This window comes from Marmota flaviventris, chromosome 2 (assembly GCF_047511675.1).
Source record: "Marmota flaviventris isolate mMarFla1 chromosome 2, mMarFla1.hap1, whole genome shotgun sequence".
In the NCBI taxonomy this organism is placed as follows: Eukaryota; Metazoa; Chordata; class Mammalia; order Rodentia; family Sciuridae; genus Marmota; species Marmota flaviventris.
In genome coordinates this window covers 108,062,122-108,074,801 of record NC_092499.1, presented here as the reverse complement: position 1 = coordinate 108,074,801, position 12,680 = coordinate 108,062,122, and positions in this window count along the sequence as shown.

Sequence of the window (12,680 nt, the reverse complement as noted above, 5' to 3'; positions counted from 1 at the left end):
ATTTTACAGATAAAGAAACTCCTGGGATCACAGGAAATATGATTATATTATTAGGTTGTGGAATTAATGGTTAGATCCAAGTTCTTCAACTTAACCTAAGAATCCTTTAGAACAGCCTCCTCTTCAAACTTGTGTTAACTCATCCTGCAATTTCTTGGTGTCGACATTCTTATCGTAGTATCTCTGAACTAGGATACAAAACTTTATATGGAACATGATAGAGATTTTATTTTAAACCTGAATATGCATAGACAAAGAAAATAACCAAGGTGTTAAATAGTATCTATGTTCTAGGTGCTGGCATTATAGGTGTTCTTATTCTTTGTTTACTGGTTTACTGTTTTACTTTCATTTTTCTCCAAAGAATATATTATGAATATAGTAAGAAAAAGCAAGTACACAATGGACAGAAATAATGTTTTTGAAAATACTTACCTTCCTTTCTACTTCAGTAGAAAGAAAGGGGACTCAGATGAAGCAGCTTTAAGGCCTTGAGTAAGTTGTGGATTTGGTCATTCATTCATTTATTTGTCTTTCATCAAATGAAAGACATGGACCACCAATATATATAAATGGACCACCAATATATATAAATCCTTGAATTAAGTTTTTGTCCTTGAAAAAAATTAGATGGGAGACTGTATTGGCCTCAAGTAAACCTGGAGTTTAGCAGGGGTTATACAATTGTACAGAAAATGTATAGTTTCAGGGTACAGGTAATGAAGATCATGAAATCCCCACATGTGGAGGTGTGGCTTAAACAACATGAAGGTCTCTTGGGGTTTATCAGGAAAGACTTCATGAAGGAAGCTGCATTTGATTTGGGGCATGGGGGATGGGAGGATTCTAATAAACCAAGATCACAAGGGAATGACGTTCTGTCTCCACCTGTTCCTTTTTCACTCACTGGCTCAGAGAGCATGTGAGATAGACACCCTGTGGAGATAGAAATTGTAAACTTCCACTGATATCAAGGGGGGCCTGTGGGGAGAGGAGTAGAAAGGACGTGTGTCTAAAGGGCAAGGGTTCTGCTCTCTTCCCCTTTGTACTCCCATGGTGCTAGTCAGGTATGAAGTATCTCTGAGCTTTGTAGTTCCTTATTAAGTGGTTGACTAAATTATTAGTAAACTCACAAGCCAAAGTGGTCAGCAGAAGCATTAGATTTCTCTAAATCCTTGGAATCATTGAAATTCACTTTCAAGGGGGGGAACTTATTTTAAGTAATGTAAGCTTGCACAGTGATGATGCATTTGCCATTTTAATGTCTCTTAATCTTCAGTAAGTATATTCCTAGTGTCCCCAGGTCCCCCCACCCCCGCTATTATTCTTAGGATGTTCTACATTCTAACATGGGGGAATCAATTGCCTAACTCTAATCCATAATCAGCTGCACTTGCTGTGGACCGACATCTGCACCTTGTCCGTCCATAGCTGTTTCCCCAGAGCCTGGCAAACAGAGTGTCCAGAGTGACCACTATCTAAATATTTGTGGGCAAATACTCAGCATCCCAGATGATGATGATAATAAAGTGGCAGACAGCTGTTAATGGATGTGTCAACTTGACTAAATGGATTAGGGTGATGAATATGGATTAGGGGGAGGTTTGGGCATCCAGTCCGTGTCTCCAAGTTCTTTTGGGAACTTAAATCAGATTATCATTTAGAGAAATAAAATTAGGAAAGCAGAGAGTATATAGCATGTTATTTTGGGATACCCCAAACAAATGAACACACATAGTTAAATGCATGGAGTGGACAGTAAAAGTCACTCAGAACCTCCCTTATGGGGTTACAATTGTTTGAGAAAGCCTTAATTTGGTTTAGATCCAGCCAAAATAATCTGATCCTGTGATAAACGACAGGATTTCAGTATATCTCCTATGTAAGAAAAAAAACATTAAACAGAAATTGTCTGAAACTGAGTTCCTTAGCCTTGCCCTGCCCTTTGCTAAAGACAGGCACCATTAACCCTCCTGGTGTAAAACTTCTAATGACTCCTCTACTTAGTCTTCCACCTGTTAACAGCTGGATTGTCTGTGCTCTTGCCTAAAGCCTAATTCTCATTCTCTGCTTCCACTGCATCCTATTTCCAGTTCACTCATGCAAGGATTTTACTCCTGGAATGCTCTTCTCTCTGTTGGATAATTCCTATAAATGTGTAAATATGTTATTATTTCACTCATTTAAAGAAATACTTCCTGGTCCTCACTTCCTTTCCCCATGACTGCCTCTTTACCTTTTGATCTCTTATAACAAATACATATGTGTATTTGCTCTCTCAGGTTTCTCTTTTCTCATTCCCTCCTCACTCACTATAATGAGGTTTCTGCCCCCAACATACCATCAAAAGTGCACCAATAGACACCCCTGGCTACCACATAAATAAACCAATGATAGAGTCTTAATCTCCCCCTTGCTTTGCCTACCAGTGCTTGTGATATGGTTATGACCTCTCCTACCTTTTCTCCCTTGGTTTCCAATTCACTGATTGTTCCATCTCAACACCTTCTGGTTCCTCCTCCTTTCTATTTTTAATGTTGGTTCTGGTCCTATTCTCTTCTTATCTTTGCTCTTTTTATTATCCAGTCTTAAGAGTTTAAATAACAAATACAATTCCCATGTGCTTGTACAGACCTCTCTCCCAAACTCTAGATCTTTAGATTGCACTGCCTTCCAGAAATCTCCATTTGGAGGTTTAGACAATTTATTCTTAATATGTCCACCTTTGATTCCCTTCTTTCTCTTATACCATAAGTCCAATTCACAGTGTACCCTGTTAGCCTGTTGTAAAAAGCATCTAGAATTTTAACACTTCTCAATATTTCTACTCCTACTATTTTGGTGAGTGTGCCTGTTATCTCTGTCTTTAGAATTACTGCTAAAACTTCCTGCTTTTCTTTTTTTCATACTTGTCCCCTTCAGACTCTTCTCAATATAAGATCTTAAGTGATCCTTTAAAATTATGAATTAGATTATGTCACTCCCCTGCTTGACACCATTCAATGAATCTTCTCACTCAGAATCCAAGTTTGAGTCTTTACAATGGGTCACAAGATACTATGTGTTATATGTCTTTCCTACCACCCACTTCTTCATCTCCTGCTCCATTTCCCTTCTTTCACTCTGCTCCAGTGGCACTCATCTCCATGACCTTCCTTGAGCATGCTGGGTATTCTCCCACCTCAGATCTTGTCCCTTTGCTTGCTAATACCTTCATTAATATCTCCCTAACCTTCAGATCTTTGCTCAAATGCCAACTTCTCCAAGAACCTTGTATTTCTTCAGGCCCTTGCATTCCATCTTACATAGCCAACATGGTGTATGTTCATGTATTCACTATGTCCATTGTTTACTCTGTATCTCTACTATAATACAGACTCCATGAGGAAATGTATCTTTGTATTTTTACTGGAAAATTCTGAATATCTAGAACAATGCCTGGCATATAGGAGACACTAAAAATACTTGTTGAATGAACGAATGGTACCTCCTTTTCTCTTTCCTATTACCCTATAACAAGTCATTTATCCAATCCAGTTGTTTACATCAGCACTTTCTCTAACAATCCTGCTTCACTCCTGCAATACCCATTGCCCAGATTACTCTTCATCTTTTCTTGAGCTGTTCCTGACTGTTACCTAGACCAAATATCTCCCAAGTTCATTGTCAAAGTTGTTTATGGCCACACTGAGCCCTTACCTTCGGTAATTGCCCAGATGATGAAATTCCAACTCCATAGCATGTCCCTGGCCTCTAACTTATTATCCAGTCTTATCTCTCACCATCCCTTCTTACACCACCTCTTCCTGCTGAATTCCATGTTCCCATTGTCTTCCTCTGTGCTTTCATTCATGCTGTTTTCCTTCACCTAGAACTCTTCTCTCCACTCTCCCACCTCTTCTCTAAGCCCTTCTTAATGCTTTGTGGCCAGTATCTCTCTTCCTTAACAGAATTGGAATTAGTGTACACTAGTCTAATGAGCTCATACAGCTCCTTTACACATACAACAAGAAGCTCTGGTCAATAGATATATTTTAGAAGCTGTAGCTAGGAGTGCTTAAGATAGGAGGAAGTAAGACTAATTGATATGCCATAAAGGGATAATATGATTTCCTTAAAGAATTTCCTGACTGCTCTTAGGTTGAAAGATTCTGCTCTAAACTTCTTAGAACATATTATCTGTATCATGGAATGGCAGTTTGTGTGCTGCCTTGTGATGGCTTCTTGACTATTCTCTTGAACAATTTAACCATGGATTGTTATTTCATTTCTCAAGTATTTATTTATTTATTTGCCCTCTGTTAGGGCAGGCATCATGTTTTTCAGTATCCCTCCAGGTATCTATTAGAGCTCTGACACACAAGAAATGCTCAACAAAATTTGCATTGACATTGCACTACCATGTAATGAGGGGATGAACTGACTCTGTTTCAAGTATGTCATCTCTGGGTTTGGAAACCCAAACCTGAACACCCAGTGTCCCATCTGACAACTTTCCTTTGAATTGAAATTGAGTGGCTGAGCTAAGCTCCTCATTCCAGTTTGGTCTTCTTCCTGGAGACTGGCTACACTCTGAAGGGACTGATTTTTGAAGAGCATGATATGCAGATGACTCCTTGCTTTGTGTGAGTCAAGGGCTTAGTCCTTGTCTCTTTTTTCTTTCAAAGCACAGGTCACAATTGTGAGGGGTAAGATCAGGAGAAGGAAGCGGAAAGTGGGAATGGCAGGCCTGGGTCCCCTGGCTGCAGGTTTGGTTTGCAATTCAGCAGCTTGGATGTTTGATTCTGGGTGCTTGCTTCACCCCTCTGAGACCTGATTTCCTTATTTAAAAGCTATGGATAATTTCCTTGTTCATGCTCTGTTTATAAAAGGATTAAATATACAACATCTAATATAGTGCCTGACCCGGAGTGGACACCTAGTAAGTAAATGACAGCTGATGTATATTGCTTTTGAATTTTCAAAGCTTGGCTCCAGTCATTTATTCCTCATAAGAACCCTGTGAATCTTTTTCAGAAGAAAAAAAAAAGAGGTGTGGAAAAGTTAACTGGCTTTCTTAATATCACTCAGAAATTCCATGACTAAACAGGGCTGAAAATTCAAATCTTCTGTTTTCTAAATCCAAAACATTTTGATATGTTATGCTTGATATACATTTTAATGGATAAAGCAATGCCTTTAAAGTACTTATAGACAGAGTGGTAAAATATTTTTAAATCTGTTGCAGTACAGAATGGTATGTTCTTTAATTGGATTCTTGTATTTAATCAGTTCATTTTACACAAACTCATGAATGGATATTATTTTGGAGAAAGAAGGTTTCATTTTTCTTTCATTACCTCATTCCATAAGTCTTGTTACCAACCCAACATATAATGACCTGATGCATTTTTTATTTTCCTAACAAAAATGTAAGAAATTTCTTTATATAAAGTAGCTAAAACTATTTTTTTTTCCCTGAAGTGGGTCTCCAAGGCAGCAAAGAATTGCCAGACAATTACTTTCTTCCCCTTCCATATAGAAGGCAAAATGTAGTCTTATTAAAATCCTGAGAATGAATTCACTTAAGCTCTCCACTGCAGGATGTTTTTTCTGACAAGTTCTGTCTCGAAAAAGTATGTTGTACAACTAATTAAGAAATTATTTTGACAGGGTGAATGTTTTGAAGCTCTGTGTTGTACACAACCTAATATAATCTAATTTCCTTCCAGTGAAACAAAATATGTGGATTATAAAAAAATAATAAAAAAGCATGGCCAGATAATATCAGTAATAAGAGTGCCTCAATTTCAGCTGAGAAGAATTCGGGAAGCAGCCAGGCAATTTGTCTAGGGAAATTTGCTCTCGGCTAAAATGGTATAAAAGGTCTTACCCCTGGGCAAACCATTTATTTAAAAAGTTTAGAAAAAAATTTTTTTTCCCCCACTGATTGTAGGATTTTTCACAGTTACCATTTCTGTATGAGAGGATGTAGGATTGGAGGTAAATGGTTTGCTATTTGAAAGGATGGCAAATTGGGAGTATTTGTTGAATGTTTGCAATTAAGATAAATTCTGGGCTTATTTCAAGCAAGACTGTGGATAAGTTGGGACAACTATAAATCCCTAAGTGGCAAACTATCTTAATGTGTGTATCTGTGTGTGTGTGTGTGTGTGTGTGTGTGTGTGTGTGAGAGAGAGAGAGAGAGAGAGAGAGAGAGAGAGAGAGAGAAGCTTCAAATTATCTAATAACTTTATTTTCTCTAACCCTTTTCTTTCTAATTAATAATGCTCTTAGAGTCTAGGTGAGAAAATTTGTAGTAAGATAAATATTTTACCAAGTAAGTGTTACTTATATAACAGGACTTTTTAAATATTGAATCTCTTGCAGCAATTTTCATTATACAATAAGAAATACATTCCTGAAGTACAAGGTTGGGCAGTTTTCCCAAATCATAACTAAGAACACAAAGCATACTTTAGAACACAAAGGCCCCATATATAAATGAAGTAATAGTTCAGGTTAAACGCTCACAGGGCTCTCAAAATTATTAATGCAAAATATATGGGGGAATTTGCATTTTTCAGATGGAAATAGTAAGCCTATACAGAGAGGCTGTTGCTAAGACTTTTGCTGTTTTATAGGACTTTGGTTTATAAATACCACTGAATCAAATGGAAAGCTTTTTAAAAAAATGCCCATTCCCTGGCCCCAGGCCAAACCAACTGAATCAGAACTTTCCTTTCAAAAACCCTTCCAAAGTTTTTTGTGGAAGGCTTTTGTGCTGAGGGAGGAAGGAAGAGATAGTGGTCTAGAAAGACTTTACTTTGGGGGCCTCCGTTATATTTTATGACATAAGAAAGAAGTAGCTTTAAGGGAAAGATGGTGTATTCATGCTGCCTTGGAGGTGCTCATGGGAATCTCATTGGAGAGACGGAAAATGCTTTGTTGTAAAGCATGGATATGAACATCACTGGAGAAGGCTACACCACAGAGATATGGACTATTGACTTGTCCATTGTTCTTGCTCACTTAAGTAAGAGACATGAGCAAGGCTTCCACTAATGAGGGCATGGAATGAGTAGAAAGTTGTGATCTTCAATTCATGGTCCACTTGCAGAACACCTACTATACCCTAGGCTTTAACCCAAGCACTGGGTGTTCAAAATGAACGAGTCTCTTCCCTTAATTGAATTCACTGTTTAGTTGGAATGACACATTGATAGTTGACTATATTGGAGAATAATAATGTTCAAATGGTGGGTGATAGTGCCTGTGCTAGAAGGAGACATAAAAGGAGTCGTCAGAAGAGAGGAGAGTCCTGGAAAGCCTTAATATTTAAAATGAATAAAATAAGAGCAGCAAAGAGTAAATATCCTCAATGGTCAAAATGACTTGTCATGATTGGGAAAGGCGTCAAAGAATTCTGAAAGACTTTCTGCCTTAAGATTGCCATATATAGTTCCCCTTCCCTAAGAACAAACAAATAAACAAAAATCACAACCAACAAACCAGGAAGCCCAATTAAATTTGAATGTCAGGTAAACAATAAAATTTTTTAGCATAAATATGCTTCATGCAATATTAGATACATACTTGTAAAAAAACCCTTGTATATCTGAAATTTAAATTTAATTGGATACTCTGTCTTTTTTCTGCCTTCATGATTCAGTAATGACCCCTTGCTATATTGTTCTTGCTATCATGATTATTATATACCATTCCAATAGTGCTTTACAGCATTCAAAATGTTTTCATAACCTTATAATAGCCCTAGGCATGTAGAACCAAAATACCTTCTCACTGGAGAATTCATTTGCACTTGATCACTATTTCTTTGTTGACAGAATGTTCTCCAATAAAATAATTATATTTCTCATGATGATATCCTTTATTTTCATTCAGGGGACAACATATTTTAAGGTAACTATCTCACATGTCCTCATAATAACTCAGAGAGGTTGGGAAGACAGAGACTATTACATCCATTTCCACATGTGCTATACACATGGTGAGGTTCAAGGAGTTTCCCAAGGTCACTTAGCTTGATCGCAGAGACCCTAAAACCAACTCCACTGACTCAAATTCCACTGTTTGTTCATTGTGTCATGTTATCTCTAAAACCAAGATACAAACCAGTCATAATGAGGTTGGCTTTTCCATTCTCCAATTTACATGATATATGAACAGAACCTCTGAATTTTCTTTGAACAGTATTTAAACTTGGGGCAAATGACATTAGGACAATGGGTAGGGGTTGATCTTTATAAAAAAAACACAGAGAATTAGTAGAATCATTGAAAAATTCCAAATATCTTATGAACAATTGTCATTAATGTAGGTATGAAATATTCTTTATAATTATATGTTGATCACTATGTATTCTATTCTTATGACTTCCATATTTGGAAAAGCATTTGCATAGCACACTCTATCCAATTTGTTTCTTGGTGTCTATAAACTTCTAAAGAATTTCATGAATTAAAATGACTCAAAAAAAAACATAGTTTATAACTGAAAATTTAATAGGGCATAGATATTTATGTTATCTATTACTATATATGTGTTACAGTAATGCATTCCCTGTATGTTTTATGGGATACAAATCTGATCTCTCGGAGTCTAAATTGAGGTTAGTAAATCTATCATAACAAAGATCCTAGATTGTTATTAGAAAAACATAAAGCTTTTTATGTTTAAGTTTAATTGTTAATGAATGTCTGCTGCTTTTTTTTTAAGCTGCTAAAAATAGGTAAAGAGCCTCCTTCCCCTTTCCCAGATCCTTCTATTTGCAGGCACCAAACATTGCTCCCCGTCATGTTTTTTTCTGCTGATTTTTAACTCATACTCAATAAATATACCCTTATTTTCATGTTAAATGCTGTGTTCTTTTTAATCTTTTTTTTTTTTTCAGTTTTATGGAGTGTTATGAAAAACCGCTCACTTTAAGAAACTGACAGGCCCATTAACAGAGAGCTTTATGTCTGAGAGTCCAAGCGGTTAGGCCTTCTGGATATTCAGGAAGTGGAGGGTGTCAGACCAGTCACTTTTATTGCAGACTGAAATGATGGCTTCAAGGAGACAGGCTCACATGATCACTGTATATAAATCACACATCCTGTCTTTCATTTCTGGACTTTCCTTAGAAGTTGGAAAGCTCAGAATTCTTAAACTTCAAATAAGAAAAGAACAGAAAGCATATGAGTCTAGGTCCAGCCTAAGAATCATCCACTCTAGTCTGCATCTTGGGACATCAAGGGACATATAAGTAGACACAGATATTTCCTTTGGTTAATTTCAAGAGTATGTATATACCCCTCCCAAAACCTTAGTGTGAGTTTTGTAGCCAGAGAAACCTGGTTATAAATTTCAGCCTTGCTGTTGACTAGCTGTGTAACCATGGTCAGATTGCTTAACATTTCCAACATTCTAACTTCTACACCACGGTGAAAGGAATGATCCTTGTTTCTGTTCATTTGATGGAAAAGACGGGAGTGGTTGGTGTTAGTTGCAGAGCAGGGTGAACGAATGTTAGCTGCAGGGTAGCCTGAACACTCGACCCCCATCCGTCTGGTTCCTTATTGCTGTTTGCATCAAGTCTGAACACTCGACCCCACTCAAGGCTGAACACTTGACCCCCACCTATCTGGTGCAATGGAAACCCACATCTGGCCCCTGCCTGGTCTGCCTAAGGACAGAAGATGACACCCTTAGCAACTACTGTATCTCTCTCTCTCTCTTTCTTCTCTCTTTGTGTTCTCTTTCTCACTTTTGCTTCCTCCCTCCCTCTCTCTCTCTCTCTCTTCTTTCTTTCCCCGGTCTCTCTCGCTTTCTCGCTTTCTCTCTCTCTTTTTTCTCTTCCTTCCCTGTTAATCAGACACTGCCACAATAAAGATCTCCTGGTCACTCCAAGTGTCATGGTCACTTTCCTTTCAGTTGGGATTCTAAACTCCCCACCAGCTTGTGGGGTTTGCTGGTCATCTACAGAGGAGGCACTCCAGGAAAATGAATGTTGTTGATGTTTTGAGTACAGCCTGGTGAGCTGAAAGCAGAGACAGCTGTTGTTCCTCTAGGCCCAGAATAAATGTAAGCCCCAAGCCTCTTCCCCTGTATCCCCACATCTGGGCGTTGGGATTCATGCCCTTCTAAAGGCAAGTTGGTACCCTACACCCATCTTGTGATACCAACAGCATGGATCAGGCCCTTCTGCTCAGAAAATTCAAGAGGTTTAGAGACTGCAAAAGAAACAAGAGAGAAAAGGTCAAGAGAATGAGCCATGTGGTTCAAAATTCTTTCACCAATTACCAGTTGTGTGTTCTTTTCCTATGGGCTGTAATAGGGGTTCTCAACCCCTGCACTGTGGGTGTTTGTGGGCATTTTGTGAGGGGCTAACCTATGCACTGTAGACTATTTGGCAGCATCTCTAGCTTCTACCTATGCCAGTATAACCTCACCCCCAGTTGTAACAAGCAAAAATGCCTCTAGACATTGACAATTTCTCCCTAATGTTGGGTTAGGAGGCAAAATCATCCCCAGTTGAAAACCACTCAGAGGAAAAAAAGGATCTTAAAACTCTCTGGGGGTTGGAACAAGTCATGGATGCCTACGCAGCAGAACTAAATGCCACAAGGAAATTGTCCTGCACAGCACCCGGGATATAGAAGGCTCTTAATAAATAGAGTTCCTTTTTATTTCTCTTTCCCTAAAGTGGATACGGTACTGTGTCACCCAGATCCCCACTTGAGGACTGGGACATCCATTTCCCAAACTTCCAGGAACATTGGTGGCTAACAGTTCCCAGCTGAGCCACTCCCTGTGGTGAGCCCCTCTTCAGAAGGAACAACACTAAGACTGGTCAATGCAGGGCTATAAACTCTTGGGTCCCTTTCTTCAGTTGGGGATATCTCTGGAGGGCCACCCAAGCTTCCACGTTCTCTGTGGCACAGTGCTTCAGCTTCTCTTGACATACCTAGTATTGTTTCCTTCTCTGCTCGCAGATATTGTTTCTATGAGTACTCCCACCCACAAAAATGTGCCTCAGAATCCATTTTCTAAAGAATTCAATCTAAGGCATTTCTCTTTCACCCCAAAATTTATGAGACTGTCAATTTTTAAATGAGATGATGCAAGTCCAATCCCTAGTATTATAGTAATTGTGGAATAAATAGTAGCTATTATTATTATTTATGATTTTCTTCATCACATTATTTATTTGTATCTTTGACTTTATAATTTCTTGTGGACAATGTGTTTCTGAGGCAACTATCCTCAACATTATCCTCTCCATTTCCCCTGGTATTATATCTTTAGAGATTCATGAAGGCTGCTTAGTTCTTATACGCATTTTGGTGAACATATTTGTTCATATCGATATTCTTCCTAATTTTGTAAGCTTTGGACCTAGGTGGCAATGACTCTCCTTTTAAAATGTCTGCAGTGAAGTTGTTGAGATAAACTCCTGGGAGATTGCAGTAGGGTGAAGAGAGATTTAGATCCTACTTCTTCTCACTCCAGGCCATGGTAAATTTCTGTTTGTATTACTTAAACAATTTCTGAATAATGGTACTTTGTGAATCAATAGGTTTTATCGCTGTTACCAGGTCAAAAGTTCTTGAAAATGTGTTTGTTTTATCTTTTCTTTCTTGCCTCCTTCCCATCTCCACTCCTACCATCTTAAACTACAGGCTTTTAGCAAACTGGGACTGCGGAGTGGTTGGGGGAGCAAGGTATGGTATGCAGAGGCAGAGAAGGGTGATTTTGGAGAGGGATGTTCAGGTCAGTGGCAAAAATGAAGTGTCCTCCTCTGGGAAACAGGAACCACAGATTCTCAGTGAGGACTCGGGAGGCAAGAGACTCAGAGGAGTATGGAAACCTTCCTGGAGGACAGTCATTGAAATAAATTCAGGTAATGTTTATTGAGTGCTTACAATGTACCAGAACCTTCTCTCAAGCTATCCTTCCTAATCATTTTCTGCTGTCCTACTAACTAAAGAGGATCATTATCCTAATTTTTCAGATGTAGTAACAGAACTTGTCCAAACTGAAAAGGCAGAATTCAAGCAGATTTGCTCAATTTCAGACTTCTCTAATATAAAATTTCTCAGATAATTTGGCCCAGACTTTTTACTTGAAAGCTTATGGAACAGAATGCAAAAATCTTATACAATTTTAAGATAGAATATGAGAAAGAAAAAAAATTCTGATGCTAAAAACAAGTCACTTTCAGTTACCTCTCCTGGACCCCAATTCTTCCTTCTTTGTAGCAGTAAATCCATTTTCTCCCATTCTGGTTTCCACGAGGAACAATTTTTCCTACACACAGTCCCCTCTCTTTTCTCACATAGCCCTGGGGAGGAAAAGTGAACTTCTCTAACAAGAAAACGTGGGGAAAGTAACTAAGCATGCTCAGCTTGGCAGAAACTTAGCTCTTTCTCTTAGAATCGTGCCCTGCGCGCCCCCCCCCCCCCACCGGCACTCCTGCCTTTTAGAGGTGAAGTCTGCTACTCCTCCATATGCTGCCTTGGTGGGGCAGGCTGTAGTACAGGGAGGTGGTGTGCTGGCCCAACATGTTATGACAGGAAGGTAAAAAACCTTTCTGGTTCAGGAATTCAGTCACCTGGTCTCCTGGACCCCCACCAAGCTGTGTTCTCTTGCTTAGCTTCTGTGAATAAGAGAAGTACTCTCTGGCTTCCATCTTGACT